Here is a 20,006-nt window from a genome sequence, read left to right as displayed (position 1 = left end):
GTGCGGGCGCCCCGTGCCGTACCCAGGGCTGCCCATGTTGCCTCTACCTAAATCAACCACTGCCTATCCACCACCATGGACATATCAGGAGCACCATTCAAACCCTCAACCCTTTTAACAGCTGCTGCATATGAAACGCTCTGGACAAACTTAACTTTGGCTACAGCATTTTCTTCCACCCTTGTGGGGCATTCAAAAGACGTGGTTTCATGGTTCCCACCACAATTGCAACATGTTACATTTTCATCACTTTTATAACACATGATATGATCTTTTCCACAACTTGGACATCTCAATTTCTCCCTTCTGCAAACACTTGCAACATGACCTAAAGCTTTACAATGATCACACTGCATTGGTTGTGGGATAAATGCTCTGACTCTGTAGTTGATATACCCAAACTGCACTTGAGTAGGGAGAGACTCCATTTCAAAAAACTAAAGAACAGATAAACTCTTCACTTTTTCATCATTCACCACACGATTCATCCAACGTGCATCAATCACTCCCGGAATTCATATTTTTAATTTCTTCAACATCGACTTCCCACGAGACGCCAGATATTAATTAACCCCTTGAGGGGTGACCTGTTCCGAAGAGACACATACGATACGTCAAACTTATCAAATCGGGTGAGATGCAACACATGTTCCTTCTGTTCCGCAGAAGTACAAAAATCAAATCAGCCCGCCTCTCGTGATCCTCACAGCCTTCACTTCACCCATTACACTCTCCACCAGTTTGGATAGCTCAAATGTATTCTTCAAGATTAGTATTTCGATCAGCTGCTCCTCATTAACAAACCATACTCGTACAAGATACGAAGGGAAATTTTCAGCACTGTGCTCCATTTTCCATTATTTTGGACAATACTCCAATTCTCCTTGATTCTAGCGTCATTAGATTCACAATCCACTTCAATGTCCGCTTCCGCCATCTTTCCCACAATGTACCGATGCTCCTTAGTAGGTCGAGCACACAGCTATACAATCACCATAGACAAACATTGGCAGTAGAATGGCCTTACTGAAGAGCTCAGAGACTTTCAACATGGCACCATCATAGGAGGCCACCTTTCCAGCAAGTCAGTTTGTCAAGTTTATGCACTGCTAGAGCTGCCCCGGTCAAATGTAAGTGCTGTTATTGCGAAGTGGAAATGTGTCGGAGCAACAATGGCTTAGCAGCGAAGTGGTAGGTCACACAAGCTCAAAGAACAGGACCGCCAAGTGCTGAAACCGAGTACCAAACTGCCTCTGGAAGCAACATCAGCACAATAACTGTTTGTTGCCAGCTTCATGAAATAGGTTTCCATGGCCGAGCAGCCATGGAAGCGTCAGTTGGAGTGGTGTAAAGCTTGCGGCCATTGGACTCTGGAGCAGTGGAAACGTGTTCTCTGGAGTGATGACTCATGTATCACCATCTGGCAGTCCAACGGATGAATCTGGATTTGGCGGATGCCAGGAGAATGCTACCTTCCCCAATGCATAGTGCCAGCTGTAAAGTTTGGTGGAGGAGGAATAATGGTCTGGGGCTGTTTTTCATGGTTCAGGCTAGGGCCCTTAGTTCCAGTGAAGGGACATCTTAACACTAAAACATGTCAAATAAAGTTATGCTTTTGAATCATCTGTCCATAGAACATTCTTCTAGGTTTTTTTTGGCAAACTTGAGTCAACATTTTGGACAACATGGGTCCATTATGCCTGGCGAAAACCAAACCTTGCATTCCACAGTAAGAACCTTCTTCAAGTGCAACTGCCAACACTATAGTCCAAAGGGATACATTCTAATTTTGCCTCTCGCCATGTTTCCCTTTCCTGCATGTACCCGTTCTCCTGCATGTCTTCTCTACCTTGCATGTTTTCCCTTTCTTATACAAGACTGCATGCCGGTGTAACGGATGTGAAATGGCTAGCTAGTTAGCGGGTACGCGCTAGTAGCATTTCAATCAGTTACGTCACTTGCTCTGAGACTTTAAGTAGGGTTTCCCCTTGCTCTGCAAGAGCCGCGGCCTTTGTGGAGCGATGGGTAACGATGCTTCGTGGGCGACCGTTGTTGATGTGTGCAGAGGGTCCCTGGTTCGCGCCTGTGTCGGGGCGAGGGGACGACGTAAAGTTATACTGTTACACCGGCCTCTCTTCGTTTCATTGATGACTCTAATGACCTTGGGGATGTAAAGGACTTGTCAATTGTAATGACTGTAAAATAATGTTGTGCTTTTGGAATTGTTCCCGTTCTGACTCTTTGTGTAATATACAGTACCAGTCAAAAGTTTGGACACACCTATTCATTCAAGGGCTTTCTTTATTTTGACTATTTTCTAAATTGTAGAATAATATTAAAGACATCAAAACTATGAAATAACACATATGGAATCATGTAGTAAAAAAAAGTGTTAAACATATTTGAGATTCATATTTGAGATTCTTCAAAGTATCCACCCTTTGCATTGATGACTGCTTTGCACACTCTTGGCCTTCTCTCAATCAGCTTCATGTGGTAGTCACCTGGAATGCTTCTCAATTAACAGGTGTGCCTTGTTAAAAGTTAATTTGAGGAATTTCTGTCCTTAATGCATTTGAGCCAATCAGTTGTGAGGTGACAAGGTAGGGGTGGTATGCAGAAGATAACCCTATTTGGTAAAATACCAAGTCCATATTATGGCAAGAACAGCTCAAATAAGCAAAGATAAACAACAGTCCGTCATTACTTTTAAACATGAAGGTCAGTCAATCCAAAAAATGGCAAGAACTTTAAAAGTTTCTTCAAGTGCTATGATGAAACTGGCTCTCATAAGAACCGCCACAGGAAAAGATTACCCATAGTTACCTCTGCTGCAGAGGATAAGTTCATTAGAGTTACCAGCCTCAGAAATTGCAGTCTAAATAAATGCTTCACAGAGTTCAAGTAACAGACACATCAACATCAACTCTTCAAAGGAGAATGGATGAATCAGGCCTTCATAGTTGAATTGCTGCAAAGAAACCACTATTAAAGGACACCAATAATAAGAAGAGACTTGCTTGTGCCAAGAAACATGAGCAATGGACATCAGGCCAGTGGAAATCTATCCTTTGGTCTGATGAGTCCAAATGTGAGATTTTTGGTTCCAATCGCTGTGTCTTTGTGAGACGCAGAGTTTGTGAACAGATGATCTCTGCATGTGTGGTTCCCACCGTGAAGGTGTGATGATGTGGGGGTGCTTGGCTGGTGACACAGGGATTTATTTAGAATTCAAGGCACACTTAACCAGCATGGCTACCACAGCATTCTGCAGCGATATACCATCCCATCTGGTTTGCGCTTAGTGGGACTATCATTTGTTTTTCAACAGTACAATGACCCAACCCACCTCCAGGCTGTGTAAGGTCTATTTGACCAAGAAGGAGAGTGATGGAGTGCTCCATCGGATGACGTGGCCTCCATAATAACCCGAGCTCAACCTAATTGAGATGGTTTGGGATGAGTTGGACCGCAGAGTGAAGGAAAAGCAGCCAACAAGTGCTCAGCATATGTGGGAACTCCTGCAAGACTGTTGTAAAGGCATTCCAGGTGAAGCTAGTTGATGCCAAGAGTGTGCAAAGCTGTGATCAAGAATCTAAGATATAAAACACTTTTTTTGTTTATTACATGATTCCATATGTGTTATTTCATAGTTTTGATGTCTTCACTATTCTTATACAATGTAGAAAACAATAAAAAATAAATAAAAAACCTTGAATGAGTAGGTGTTTCCAAACTTTTGACTAATACTGTATATGCTAGTTGAATGTAGAAATGAAAGTTGCAAAAGCTAATAATTGTTGTTATATGTCTTATTTGTTTTGTAATTCCCGTTCAATTTTGATAAAAGTAACCATGAAATGAATGTTACATAATGTTATGGTTATGATAGCGATTTCAATGTCTTCATTTTCAGGTTTGAATGAGACAATGTATTCCCCTAAAATTGTTCTTACAATAAAGTTATTGTTTTATTAATATTATATCACTTGTTTATGTCTTTCCTTATCATATGTAAGACTAAATGCTATTTGTAATTTATGTTAGTGGAGGTGCGTATTTAATATACAATTCAAATAAAGTATGTGACCACAAAACATTCCATAGATGTTGAGAAAAAAAGGTAGTCTGATTTCAGATGATCAATGCTTACAAAATAAGGAAGACTCAAAATGCTCAGTTTTTCTCTCTCATCATTAGAACGTTTTGTAAATGGCAGTTTTTGGGGGAGAAAAGCATTGATTTTCGAATAAGATACACATTTTCACAGGTGTTTTTTCTTGACTGATTACAATTTGATTGATGTGGTGCTATTGTATGTTTCTCAGATTTTAAAATATATTTACTGTTTTCATATAAGGTTTGACACCAGCAAATCTCTCTAATTTATGCACACCGAGGTCACGGTCCACAAAAAAATGTAACATTGCGCCAGGCAAGAAAGGGTTTAAACGTTCTGATAATGGAAGTTAACATTTAGCCTATTCTGGGAAAGTACATTTTTTGGTTGCGAGGAGGTTCTGAGAACATTTTACTATAGTTCCCTGAAAGTTTTCCTGAAGGGTTTTATTAACATTCTAAGAATGGAAATTCTAGGTTATTTGAAGGTAATTAAATAATGTTCTTAAAACATGTTTCAATAAGACTTTTAATAACACTGCTAGCTTGGGTTAAATTTGGCAAACTCTAGCCACAGATAGGACACATGGAAATTAATTTGCTTAGGCATTAAAAACTTCTTAGGGACAGCCCCCTTATTTCAATTTTTTGCCTAAATGACAAACCCAAATCTAACTGCCTGTAACTCAAGCCCTGAAGCAACGATATGCATATTCTTGGTACCATTTGAAAGGAAACACTTTGAAGTTTGTGGAAATGTGAATTGAATGTAGGAGAATATAACACAATAGATCTGGTAGAAGAAAATACTAAGAAAAAAACGAACTGGTCTTTTTTTACCACCATCTTTGAAATGTAAGAGAAAGGTCATAGTTATAGCCATCACTCTGGTTGTAATGCACAAAGTTTCTGATGGATAACTTGAAAAATGAGTGAACAACAAGACTTTTAGTGTCAAGTCCCCAGGTACATTTGGGCAAATCGTGAAGAAGACATTCGCATTCATATTACATTTTTCTGCAAGAATATCGTCAAATTTGTATACTTGGACTTTGATTTAGCTTTCCAAGTATTAGTAGCCATGTTACAAGTTCAACATTTGCAAAACAACCAGTTTTCATAACTTCATAACTCTGAATATTCTTAGACGTTGTGTCCAAAAGGAAAAGGCATACTGTCGCAAAAGGTTAGCGCCTACATTTTGCAACCGAGGCGGGGTTTCCGGATACTCCCGTAAAGCCCAGCTCATTAGCTATCTAGCTAGCTTTATTTGACCCCGATTGGTGCTTATTTGACAAAGATACAGTCCTTCAACTGATGGTTGCCCACGTCATCTGCGTGCCATGAAGGCGTCGCTCTCTGACCAAATATGGTGTCCTATAAAATATACTACACCCCTAATGAAATAGTGAAGTCTTGTTACCTTCTAGGATCTCTGAGGAATACATACGAATGTGATTTGACTCGTTCAAACAACGTTTAGGGTGAGATTTTCAGATTCCTTTGTTTGCAAATTGAATGAGTGGAAATACAAAATCGATCGCGGGTGCTATATGGATCTTTTTAGGATATGAAAAATGACTTTATTTGACAAAACGACACTTCATGTTATCTCTGGGACCCTGGGAATATGGGAATATTTCAGAATGTAAGTACACATTTCACCTTCAGAGGGGAATTTGTCAAACCTATCGCGTTGAAAAAAGTGTTTTGTTGTTAGGAGCTCTCCTCAAACAATAGCATGGTATTTTTTTGCAGTAGTAGCTACTGTAAATTGGGCAGTGTGGTTATATTAACAATAATTGTATCTTTCAGCTGATATAAAACACTTCTATGTACCGACATTTGTTGTTACTCTAAAATCTGCAATCTTGATAATAACGAGCTCCATGATTTACAACTGTCCCGTTGACGGAACGCCGATCCTTAATCATGCAAATGTAGTAGTGTGATATTTTGTCCACTAGATTATGCACCAAGTTGCACACAAGAAGCAGTTCAAATAGGCCAGATCAAGAGGGGATGTTAATAATTTGATAATAATAATAATTCAGTGTGCTTTTTATTTCATTACAGCTGCATAGCTAATGTTATTTTTTGTGCAAACACTTTTTCATATCTATATTGTAAATACACTTGATTGTAAAAGTTTTGTATATTTTGGTTTGGTCTGTCATGGGGTATCTGTGCTACCATATCCTCCTATTGTTCTCGCTTGCCTGACCCTCAGTTAGCGAGGTAGGTTGTCCTTGGCTCCGCTATTTTTCAATATAAAACCATGGTAATGTTACACAATGTGCTGTTATGGATGCATAAGTTTTGTTAAATATTTATATTGTACATATTGTATGTTAAAATTTTATCAAGCTGCCTAGCTAGGTTACCTATTGTAATCTGTGGGTACTTTGGACAGTGTTTGAGTGAGTTCCCATGTTCTCGCGCACAAGTAAAACCCTCCATAGTCCATTTCTTTAGATTTTCCCATGATGTCAAGCAAAGAGGCACTGAGTTTGAAGGTAGGCCTTGAAATACATCCACAGGTTCACCTCCAATTGACTCAAAGGATGTCAATTAGCCTATCAGAAGCTTCTAAAACCATGACATAATTTTCTGGAATTTTCCAAGCTGTTTAAAGGCACAGTCAACTTAGTGTGTGTGTCACACCCTGACCTTAGAGATCCTTTTTATGTCTCTATTTTGGCTACCATACTTAGGTATCCTTTTCCCACCTGTGCTTTGTGGGTAGTTGTTTTCTGTTTTTTGTTCCTGCACCAGACAGAACTGTTTCGGTCGTGCTCTTTGTTGGTTTTGTTATTCAGTGTTCAGTATTATTAATAAATCATGAACACTTACCACGCTGCGCTTTGGTCACCTTCAACAGACGACCGTTACAGTATGTAAACTTCTGACCCACTGGAATTGTGATGCAGTGTATTATAAGTGAAATAATCTGTCTGTAAACAATTGTTGGAAAAATGTCTTGTGTCATACACAAAGTAGATGTCCTAACCGACTTGCCAAAGCTATAGTGTGCTAACAAAAAATATGTGGAGTGGTTGAAAAATGAGTTTTAATGACTCCAACCTAAGTGTATGTAAACTTCAGACTTCAACTGTACATATGAATGGGTAAAACAGTATGTAAACATTTTTAAAGTGACAGTGTTCCAAATTACAGTGTTCCATGTCTATGTACATAGGTAGCAGCATCTAAGGTGCAGGGTTGAGTAACCGGGTGGTAGCCGGCTAGTGACTAAAGTTCAGGGAGATGTAGTGGGCGGAGACCGATTTGTGGTGACTATTTAACAGTCTGATGGCCTTGAGATAGAAGCTGTTTTTCAGTCTCTCGGTACCAGCTTTAATGCACCTGTACTGACCTTGCCTTTTGGATGGTAATGGGGTGAACAGACCGGGGGTTGGGTGGCTGAGGTCCTTGATGATCTTTTGGCCTTAGGGGTCAAGCTGAATTTCTTCAGTTTCCTGACGTTGAAGAGGCGCTATCACGCCTTCTTTGCTACACTGTCTGTGTGGGTGGATCATTTCAGATTGTCAGTGATGTGTACGCCGAGGAACTTGAAGCTTTATACCTTCTCCACTGCAGCCCCATCGATGTGGATGGCGTGCTCCCTCTGTCTCCTGAAGTCCACGATCAGCTCTTTCATTTTGTTAACATTGAGGGAGAGGTTATTACCTCTGGTAGCCCATCATGCGCATTCAACAGAGGTTATCAGCACTCAGTATCCTCTTCTTACACCGTCATGTAACATAGTCCCCCATCTGACTCTACACTGCAATAACAATACGCTAATTGCCAATGTCAGGCTGGGTCTGTAGCTCTAAGGCTACATTTAGACAGGCAGCCCAATTCCCATCAGATCATTGTCAGAGCTGATCTGATTGGTCAAAAGACAGAATTGGGCTTCCTGTCTAAATGCAGCCTATTTAGCCAATAATTAAAATGAACGTTTATTAACTAGCTTGTAAAGTCTCTAATTAAGTGGCTTTTTCCTAGGCCTAGCTAGCTAGCTAAAAACGGTAGCTTAGTACTCAAATTCTGGAAGAACCTTATCTATTCTTTTTTTAAATTTAAAAATAACTTTTTTCTCCCCAATTGGTAGTTTTACAGTCTTGTCCCATCGCTGTAACTCTGCTACGGACTCGAGAGAGAGAGGTGAAGGTTGAGAGCCAAGAGTCCTCTGAAACACGACCCTGCCAAGTTGCACTTCTTCTTGACACACTGCTCGCTTAAACTGGAAGCCAGCCGCACCAATGTATCGGAGGAAACACCATTCAGCCTGACTTTCTAGCTTCAGAGGATTGAACATTTTTCTAAAAAAAATTAACCTTTTGACCAAATACTCCAAAAGTTCTATATAGAAACCTAAAGAACCTTTTTTTTCTAAGTGTGTGGTTCTAGCCCAGTCAGTGGCAAGTGGAGGGAGAAAGTGAAACAAATAATCTAGCACAGTGATGCCGTTTATATGAACCAATTACTGTATTTTACCCTGTTTGAAGCAGTCCAACTGTAGATTTGTTCAACAGATTCTGACCAAAGTATCTAAGTTAGTCACATTGTAGACATATCAGATGAAATGTTAAAGATCAGAATATCCCCCCAAAAATTCATTAAATGTCAAGCATGGAGCTGAGCAATCACAAGACATTACTTGAACATATGGCTATAGTCAGTTTAGAATCAAAGGATTCACTACTTACCCACTGGGCACACACTGATTGAATCAATGTTGTTTCCACGTCATTTCAATGAAATTACGTTGAACCAATGTGAATTAGAAGTCTGTGGCCAGTGGGTATCTTGTCCATTCATTTGGAGTTGTGGCGTAGCTTGTATTTTCTATTCATTTGGATATCCAATATCACTAGAACAATAATCATCAATAGAGAAATAGTTTTATTTTCAATACACTTCAAAGTTAGAAACATTACATTAATATTCACAGTGACTCACGCAACTCAAGAAGACAACAAAAACAAAACAACAAAAATATAACAGCAAATGTAAACCAGTAAAATGACACTTTACCAAAGTAACAAATGGAAACAGACAAACAAACAATGAGATTTTTTAAAAACAAACATTTGAAACTGCTTTAAACATAAGCTTTTGAACTCCCCGACTCTGACACGGGTGCTGCCCTGTAGATCTGTTGTACACGGCTTGTTTTTGAGTAGTTGTATGAATATCCCCTGTAAGACAAGCAGGGTACAATAGATTGGACAACAATGATTTCTTTGACTAGTTCATGTAACAGATGGGAAATCGTTCGCTAACTAGTGTTGGCTGGCCCATCGCCTGCCTGGAGACCTGAGATAGCGTTGTCCAAGACCATGGTTTTGGTAGGATAATAGTTAGCTTGCGCGTTAAGCTTTGGGAGTAGGAAGTGTCTTTGGCTGCATCCCAAATGGCTATATAGTGCACCACTTTTGATCAGAGCCCTATACTGCACTATATAGGGATTAATGTGCAATTTGGGACAACTTTGTGGGTGCAATTACTCACCCTGTTGGTGGTGCTGATGGACCTCTCTTCCATAACAGCAGAGCATGACCCCACCTAGAATGGCCAGACAGGCAGCTCCCCAGCCCATGTATAGACCTGTACCCAGCTCAAACCTACAAGGACAGAGAATTAATCAACTTTCCGTGTGTGTGTGTGTGTGTGTGTGTGTGCACCCAAATCAGAATGATTCCTTCAATAAAAGGTTTTAATGAACAAGGTTTTAATTGATTGGTTGAGTGATGTGACCTGACCGGAAAAAAGTCCTGGCTCTAATTAGAATGCCAATTCCCAGGCAGTACCTTCAGCTTTTGGGATGTGTATTCACCTTACTCCTGCAAAAAATGGATCATGGAACTCCTGCACCACCCGTGCAGTGTACCATGACACAGCAGTCAAGGTGGAAAGACCTGTAGGAGAGGGAAATTGAAATGGTTGATAAACGGCAGAAGAAAGAGAGACGGTGGGGTGAGGGAGAGGGGCGGGAGAGCAAGCGAGAGAGAGAGATTGGTACTCAGGTGAGGATGCTGGCAGTTGGGGACACACCTGATAAGATGAACAAGCTGCCTGCCGGTCAGAGTGATTTTGCCCTTGACCTGTTGAGAAGTGCTGCCGATCTTTGAGCATTTCAGCCCCAGCACTGACACAATGATGGACGCTAGCCTCCGGAGCAGAGCGATGATCATCAGGCCTCGACCTGAACACAGGAAGAAACAGAGTTCCAGTCAACAACAGACATTGGATCAATAGAGGGCCTGAGCAGACTGGGTCTTGGAGTCAATACTAAAGGTAAGGGGAGGGAAATGTGCTCAACTCTACCCCCTTGCATGTCTCACAACACACACACACACACTAAAGAAGGCATAACAGAAACTTTTGCAGGGCGGGCTAGTGGGAGATGTTGCCTAAAGAAAATAAACAGACTTCAATTGCTGCTATCTAGCAAGTACTGGTGGCCTTTTCTCATTGTTAGACACCGCTAAATGCCTATATCAACTTCCTGTATGTCAACTACAGAACACACAAACAAATGGCGTTAAATCAGATGTAGGATGTGTCTAAGATACAGAACTGTACCAATACATGGATCATTCATGTTTGCTGAAGAGACACTCCACTGAAAATATGAAGACAGATTGTGTTCCTCTTATTCTTAAAATATTTGGCAACATCAGGAATCTAACAAAGCGGACTAGTTAAGGTTGTTGTAAGTAATTGACTGACCTTTACCCAGTTAGTTCCACCGCCGTCGACATGATGACCCAGAGCCCACACGCGCAGGTGTAGGAAAAGGCTTCCAAAGTCTTGAGGTTGAAACCCTCGTACTACACAGGATGATTGAAAATGGCCTCACGAGATATGTAAGTTGTCGTATGTTCCTGCTTGGTGTCCAATGTGCTGGGTGTCTGTTGTCTTGTTTCAAACGCAGGGATCTTAAGGTGACGGTGACAAGGGTTTTGAGCTTAGGGGTAGTCTAAGGAGATAAACAATATGACAGATTGGTTAATCGAAAGCAATGACACTGTTTGACTTTCTCAACTATTAAATCCGGAGTTTCACAATAGATACCTGCCATTGGAGTTTGCCATTGTTATCTCCTTAGAATATGCTCACTATATTTTCAGGTTAGACAAAACTCTTTTAATCTCTCTCTGTAACAGTGAAAGTACTCCGACCTTTGGTGGTGAGGTGACTATGGTTCTGACTACAGTTCTTCATCCTTATGAACATGTGGTTATCTAGGAGTCTGTTGCAGTGTCATAGAGGCACACACACACATACTGAAAGGAAACCAAGGTCAGTGTGACTGTCAATGATTGACTGAGCGATGACACAATGATACATACTTGTGCGAGTTACATCCCCTATTACCTTCATGGCCTGAAACTGAGACCATATGACATGCATGCTTCAGTCCGGAGGTAGCCAGTTGAAAGTGTCAGTCACATCGGAAAGGAATTAAAAAAGACTACCGTACTACAGTGTCCATTATGAGAACAGCTTCAAAAAGTCCTGCTGAGGCTGTCCTAATATAGAAGCCCTACTACAGGCATACTACAATTTATTTATTTAACAGATACAGCATGTCAGCCTCAACTACACAATACTTTTGTAACGCAAATACTTCTTTAGATCTTTGCTCAGTTTCTTAATTAATTTGTGCTGAATGGACACTTGTCAAAGCAGCACATTCACCTTACAAAGGTAAAACTACATCAAGAATCGAAGGATTTTAATCTGCTTAACTGCTTGGGTCACACTGTTGGCTGGAATTTATTCATCGTAAGGCACCTTTGCAATGTTTATACAGTGCTTTTGCCCACAAACTAATATCTGTGCATACACACTCCTCATTTTGGAACTTGGAGGCATCTACCAGGGAAGGAAGTATGTCTATGTGGTATCCGAGGAAGATATTTGACAGTTTATACCCTGTTGTAAATTACAGGAGAAGGTGGGCTCTTTCTCCGCCTTTAGTATCAACCAAAGGAATGTCTTTGTTAACAGACAGCTTTTCCCGCCGAAACTCTAACACGTCCAAAACTGAATACTGGATCAATATTTCTAACATAAGAATGTGGGGAATGGTCAGTGGGGAGCTATAGAAAACTAATGTCATATTGTTTTTTATTTTGTGATGTCATTAAAACTGGTATAAAATAAATACTGTAACTTGAAAGTATATCCCCTTTATCTGTCAAGTTTCCATCCAATGTTGTGCATATAATATGGAAAATTATTAAAGTATTTTTGTTAAGATATGAATGTGATTTTAGGAGGGATAAGAGAATCTCCTATATACTGTTCATAGTAAGTAGCTACGCCCTGAATGAGGTCAGAGGGCATGTCAGACTGACGGAACCGTCCCCTTTTGACGAGAGTGCATAAAAGGATTGCCCACAGAAATGAACAGTAGACCAGGAAAGATGGGGAGTTGCAGCCCAAGTCTAAAGTGGTTTAAACGCTGAATCTCAGAGACCAGGAAACGTGAGGCGAGAGCTACATGTTTGAAATGGTTGGAACTTTAAACCTCAACATGAGGTGAAGAAATAAACTCACCTTCTTTTAGACCAGAGAGACGGCGAGCTGCAGCTCATGTCCATCGTGGTCTGAATCTTGAATACCAACACGAGGGGTAAAACAAACTCCCCTCTCAGACAATCACTGATACAGCTGATTAGCTGTCCTGAGTCAAATATCTCAAACACTTCAAATCATCCTACTACTCTTGTCAAATCACCGTAGTACGCATGATTCCTTATTCCAAATGGGCAGCGGTTTGTGTGCAAACTATATGATAAATGTGAGAATAGTTCTGAAAACTACCGACGAGTGTCTTTTTCTCTATCTCTCCCTCTCCATGTTGTTGTGTAAAAAGCCATCGTATTGTAAACGTCCACTAGGGACCTTTCTCTCATGTATTAAGTGTGTATGTTATCCTGTTATTATATAGTTGGCTAGTAAATATAGAATTAAACCAATTTGTGTAGTACTGAATCATGAGTAAGGCTAGGGTTTTTGCAGATGGATGAGATTAAAACTGTTCAGAATGATGATATGATAAGAGATAATGATTATTAAGATGACTGTTTATTGATGTGATAGGTAAAGACATTTAAAGTTTAATTCAAGATGATAACTCTTTAAACAACCTCTTCCATGGTGCTTCAAATGCTAATGGGTTAATTGTTACATGACTAATTTAATCGGGTAAACAATTAAACATAGTTGGTTGATTAAATAAATAACAGTCATTATATTAATGAAAGTAAAGTCACGACATTTCCTTCAGAAAGTATTCATACACCTTGACATTTTACACATTTTGTTAGGTTACAGCCTTAATCTAAAGTTGATAAAATAGTTTCCCCCCCTCATCAATATACAAACAATACCCCATAATGACAAAGCAAAAAAAGTTTTGGGGAAATGTTTGCTAATTTATATTTAAAAAAAACGTTAAAATACATTTACATAACTATTCAGACCCTTTACTCAATACTTAATTGAAGCACCTTTGGCAGCGATTACAGCCTACAATCTCCATGGTTAGGACGCTACAAGCTTGGCACAACTGTATTTGGGGAGTTTCTCCCATTCCTCTCTGCAGATCCTCGCAAGCTCTGTCAGGATGAATGGGGAGTGTTGCTGATCAGCTATTTTCAGGTCTCTCCAGTCATGTTCGATCGGGTTCAAGTCACACTAAAGGACATTCAGAAATTTGTCCCAGGTCACTCCTGCGTTGCCTTGGCTGTGTGCTTAGGGACGTTGTTCTGTTGGAAGGTGAACCTTCACCCCAGTCTGAGGTCCTGAGCGCTCTGGAGCAGGAGCAGGTTTGCATCAATGCTCTGGAGCAGGTTTGCATCAATGATCTCTATGTACTTTGTTCTGTTCATCTTTGCCTCGATCCTGACTAGTCTCCCAGTCTCTGCCACTGAAAAACATCCCCACAGCATGATTCTGCCACCACCATGCTTCATCGTAGGGATGGTGCCAGGTTTCCTCCAGATGTGACACTTGGCATTCAGGCCAAAGAGTTCAATCTTGGTTTCATCAGACCAGAGAATCTTTAGGCAAACTCAATGCGTGCTGCCATGTTCCTTTTACTGAGGAGTGGCTTCCGTCTGGCCACTCTACCATAAAGGCCTGATTTGTGGAGTGTTGCAGAGATGGCTGTGCATCCGGTAGGTTCTCCCATCTCCACAGAGGAACTCTTCAGCTCTATTAGAGTGACTATCGGGTTCTTGGTCACCTCCCTGACCAAGGCCTTTCTCCCCCGATTGCTCAGTTTGGCTGGGCGGCCAGCTCTAGAAGGGTCTTGGTGGTTCCAAACTTGTTCCATTTAAGAATGATGGAGGCCACTGTGTTCTTGGGGACCTTCAATGCTACAGAAATGTTTTGGTACACTTCCCCAGATCTGTTCCTCGACACAATCCTGTCTCTGAACTCTACGGACAGTTCCTTCGACCTCATGGCTTGGTTTTTACTCTGACATGCACTGTCAACTGTTGGACCTTATATAGACAGGTGTGTGCCTTTCCAAATCATGTCCAATCAATTGAATTTACCACAGCTGGACTCCAATCAAGTTGTAGAAATCAAGGATGATCAGTAGGAAACCGGATGCAGCAGAGCTCAATTTCGAGTCTCATAGCAAAGGGTCTGAATACTGATGTAAATAAAATAAAACCATTTTCGCTTTGTCATTATGGGGTATTCTGTATAGATTGCTGAGGATTTTTTCGAACATGGTTAAAACTATAGTTTGGATGGTCAGTCCTTGCATCCATGGCTCTCTTTGAATTTGAAAGTGGTTACATTTCTCCAACACCATTCCTCAGCTGTTTACCAAAACTATTTTGTTTTTGTTTAAACTACAAATTGCCCCTTTAATACTGCATGTGAGTATTGCACTGAGCCCTGCATGTGTCTCTCACCTGGTAGCCCCAGTACAGTCTTGTATCTCTGGCACTGCACAGAGCCCAGAGACGTGGATGCACAGGTCATCCACAGGCCCTCGAACTGCCAGTTGTTGGTTGTGACAGCCCCAGAATGGCTGCGTACCCTCCAGGAATGGGAACTAGTGCAGCTGTTCTCCAGACACCAGCCAATCACCCCTAAAGACAGACCCACGACCTGGAAGGCTCAAAGCATGGTGGTCCGTCCTGCTGCCTGATTTACTTGGAAGAGAGGAAAAAGAAAATGTTTTTGTTATGTAGTAGTTATTAACCTACAAACAATGTAGTGTTAGCTATATCCCAGTAGGCAAAACTGGTTGCACTGTCGTCAATATGATGTATTTTATGTCATCATGGTCAGGTTGTATGACGGTTGTACAAAGATGTTTTGTTAACGTGGTTTTAGAAACCAGGAAAATACGTTATCTGAACTACTGACATACAGTGCCTGTACCCTTTGACTTATTCCACATTTTGTTGTGTTGAAGTCTGAATTAAAAAGAAATTAAATAGATTTTTTTCTCACCCTACACACAATACCCTATTCAGTCCAAAGAGTGCACTTTTTATCTCATCTTTTGCATTATGATCTCAGTCTTTCACGTGCCTTTTTGCAAACTCCAGGCGTGCTGTCATGTGCCTTTTTCTCAGGAGTGGCTGGCCACTCTCTCATAAAGCCCAGATTGGTGAAGTGCTGTAGAGACTGTTGTCCTTCTGGCAGGTTCTCCCATCTCAACCAAGGAACTCGGCAGAGTAGTCATTGGGTTCTTGCTCACCTCCCAGACCAAGGTTATTCTTGCCTGGTTGCTCAGTTTGGTCGGACGGCCAGCTCTAGGCAGAGTCTAGGTAGTTCCATATTTTTCCCATTTCCCAATGATGGAGCCAACTGTGCTCTTGGAAACTTTCAACACTCTAGAAATTGTTTTATACCCTTCCCCAGATATACTGTATGTGTCATCAGAATTATATCTCGTAGATCTACAGACAGTTCCTTGGACTTCATGGTCTGACAACTTGAACGGAAAATTACTTAGGATTATAGGGGACAATATTTCCACTCCTATTTGCCATTTCTTCAGTATAAACCTACTAGAGAGTGTGTGCCCTCAGGCCTGGAGGGAAGCAAAAGTAATTCCGCTGCCTAAGAATAGTAAAGCCCCCTTCACTGGCTCAAATAGCCGAGCAATCAGCCTGCTACCAACCCTTAATAAACTTTTGGAGAAAATTGTGTTTGACCAGATACAATGCTATTTGTGACCTACCATCTCGATTCGGTTTCATGTAGCAACATTTGAAATTGTGTTTAAATTTTTTTTTTTACATTGAATAAAAGTAGAGACTCCTGCACTACAGTTGAGGAACAATGGGAAAGTAATTCTGCTTTGAAAGTTGACAAACTTGTAACCTCACTTTTGAGAAAATGGCCCTTGAATGTTTTGGTAGCCAGAGAGCTCTTTTTTGTCTACACCCATTCAGCATCGTTCACACCCTCTTAAGCTTTAGCCCCACCCATGTCTTTAAGGATTCACATGTCAGGCTATGTACGAAACAACCAAAGATTTCAAGACTAAAGGCTGGTTTATACTACGGGTGTGTTCATCAATTTAATCTGGAGTGCCTGTGTGTGCTCTGGGCGTTCGAAAACTCAGAACGTTGCCAGATTGTCCATTCGTAAATTCGGAGCGCACACTGGACGCTCTGGCCGATGAGTAGGGTTGATCAAAGCGTTCTGAACTAAAAAACAGCCGTCAAGCACACAAGCTAACTGGCTAACGTTGGCTAGCTTGCTAGCTACTTTCAGGCACAAATGAGAGAACAGCTCATTTTACTTACCCTAGCAGAGCTGGTTAGGCTGTTTTTATGTTATCCAGAGCGTTGGTGACTGCAACTGTGCTGCTGGCAACAATGTAATAATGCTTATTTTGCCAACATTTACTGACACTGGCCATATTCAACGAGTGTTGAGCGTTCGTAAATTTGTCACACTCGCTCGAGTGTGCTCCGAAATTGGAGTAGATAGCCAGAGCAAGAGACATGTCGCTAGCTAGCTAAATAACCATAATCCCAATTTATAACGTTACTACCCTGCATGAATCTGCAGGTAGCTAACCAACCAGGTTCAATGTTAGCTAACTAACATTAGGCTATAACTAGCAATGCAAATGGCTCTGACACAAATAATATTACCACACAGATCATACATGTAACGTTAGCTATCTAGCCAGCCAGCTAATGTTAGCTAGGTAGCTAACAGTACGCTTGAATTTAAAAAGAAAAATTACTTTTTGCCAAAATTTGAAATGTGTAATATCTGAATATTTAGGGTGGGGAAGCAACACAAAGGCACAGACACATGCATACACACATATGATAACATACGCACTATACACACACGTACACATGGATTTTGTGTAGTAGATATGTGGTAGTGGAGTAGGGGCCTGAGGGTAGTGTGTTGTGAATGTATTGTAATGTTTCTAAAATGGTATAACTGCCTTAATTTTGCCTGGTCCCCAGGTAGAGTAGCTGCCGCCTTGTTAGCAGCTAATGGGGATCCATAATAAATACAATACAAATTGTATAGTTCCTGCTCATACATGCACTGTCAACTGTGGGACCTATATAGACAGGTGTGTTTCTTTCTAAATCATGTCCAAACAATGGAATTGGCCACAGGTGGACTCCAAGTTGTAGTGACATCTCAAGGATGATCAAAGCAAATTGGATGAACCTGAGCTCAATTTGTGTTGTCATAGTAGAAGGATGTGAATACTTATGTAAATTAGATATTTATTTATTTCATGTTCTCACTTTGTCATTATGGGATATTGTGTGTAGATGGTTGAGAACAAACATCTATTTAATCCATTGTGAATTCAGGCTGTAACACAACAAAATGTGGAATAAGTCAAGGGGTATAAATACTTCCTGAAGGCACTGTATGTCCTTCCCATGACGCCTTGATCTGGCCATGAAAAATGTATATTTACCTGGTTGTAACAGACATCAGATGGTTGTAAACGGATTGTCTTCTCAATCAGAAAACCAGTTTACAACATAAAAGGATGTCATGGGGACATTTTCCCCCCCGAGGTGGGTAGTGTGGTACACAGGAGGTTGGTGGCACCTTAATTGGGGAGGACGGGCTCATGGTAGTGGCTAGAGTTGTCTAAGTGGAATGGTATCAAATAAAAACACATGGTGTCCATGTGTTTGATGCCATTCCATTCGCTCCAGTCCAGACATTCTTATGAGCCTTTCTTCCCTGGTGCATACCTAACAGTGCTTCAGGGGAAATGTTTTTGTAAGTCACGAACTTATCCATCTGTTGTAAAGTGATCGAATGGAAGGAACATTGAACATTTTCACTTTAGCAAATCATACCAAACAAACAACAGTTCAATACAAAATGTCCTTTGCCAATCGCATATTACGTTAATCAATTAAACACAATCCATCTAAATGTTTAGATTAATCTGATCCCAAGGAATTAAATGATTTGCTAAGACTATGTTACACCATTCAGATGAGTATACTGTATAAACCAACCTCTCAAACAAAGAAATGGAAAAGTAAACCAATTTACTTACTGTTTCTGTGATGCTCGACTTGAACTTTCAGTCTTTGTTGCTGTGTCTGCTGTGTTGTTGAATGGTATTTTGTATCCTGTTGTTCGAGTCTAGTTTGTGTTTCTATCTACTTGTTCTATTCAGGTGTTTAACACCAGTTGTCTGTTTCCCTGGTGGGCTATGGAATAAGTACGTTGAATTAAGATAAGGTGAAAGGTATTTTAGGGAACAGAGGCTGAGGTCCCACTGAGGTGATATTTGGGTATCGGGTGGATCAATGACCCTTCAAAACAATCTCCCACTATGGGCTCAGATGTTCACCTCTGCACGTGGCCTATTACTCTCCCCCAGATCTGCACTGTGGGTTCAAAGTTGTGCATCCCAAATGTCACCCTATTCCCTATATAGTGCACTACTTTTGACCAGAGCCCATACACACACCGAAAAGCAACATCTAAAACTCACAGAGAAACTACTGCTCACTTTTTCAAACACACAATCACATTATACATCACGGTAGATTTCCATTCCCATCAAGTGAAGTGAAATTCACACCAAAAATAAATGAAACTTTTTAAATTCTTGACTTTTTACTGAATTTAAATGTAATTGAACCAAACCCTGTGATACACAATTAAGGACAAAATGACTTAGGGTGCGTCGCAAATGGAACCCTATTCCCTGTATACATATAGTGCACTACTTTTGACCAGAACTCTTTGCACCCTAGTCTAAAGTAAGCACCCTGTTCCCGTTTATAGGGGACATTTGGGAAGCAGATTTAAAGGAGAATCTCATTCTGAGAAAAAGACAGCAGTTATAATTAGCAAAATACTGTTTTGACTCTGACGGCAGCATAAACAGCGGCCATTCTCATTCTTTTTTTCCAAGAATCACAACGGGGAAGAGTCAAGAGAAAGAGGAAATTAGATAAGACTTCTTCTCTTCATCTACAACCCTTATCAGACACAGTCTCTGGCTTTTCCCCAATGACCGTTTGTGGACGTTGGTCATTTAATTTTTTCCATGTTCCATCAATATCCTAACCCGCCAGCACCAAAGCTAGAGTGAAGCCCAGATGACAATTGATGCCCAAAATGCTTAAAAAGCTAAATTCAAATGAATAATATGACATCATGAAACAATGACATCTTGTTTAAAAACAAAAAGGGCACATGTCTTCTGATAAAGGTGTGAGTGACATCCTTCCTGTATCCAGGTGACAACAGTGATTCAGGGGTACAAAGCCTGTCCTACTGCATTTCATTCCTGCTACTGAAAAGATGTATAGTTTTATGGCTTAGTTAATGGTTTACTGGTGAAGGACTGAAGAAGGAGCAAA

At 40.7% G+C, this 20,006-nt stretch overlaps 1 pseudogene; it reads right to left on the bottom strand.

Annotated features, from left to right (window-relative positions):
- Positions 1-9,082: 9,082 nt before the first annotated feature.
- LOC129821651 (claudin-19-like) lies at positions 9,083-15,291 on the bottom strand (annotated as a pseudogene).
- Positions 15,292-20,006: the final 4,715 nt, after the last annotated feature.

This window comes from Salvelinus fontinalis, chromosome 24 (genome assembly GCF_029448725.1).
Source record: "Salvelinus fontinalis isolate EN_2023a chromosome 24, ASM2944872v1, whole genome shotgun sequence".
Taxonomy (NCBI): Eukaryota; Metazoa; Chordata; class Actinopteri; order Salmoniformes; family Salmonidae; genus Salvelinus; species Salvelinus fontinalis.
The sequence above is the reverse complement of the archived record's forward strand: the minus strand, read 5'-3'. Positions and strand labels throughout refer to the sequence as shown.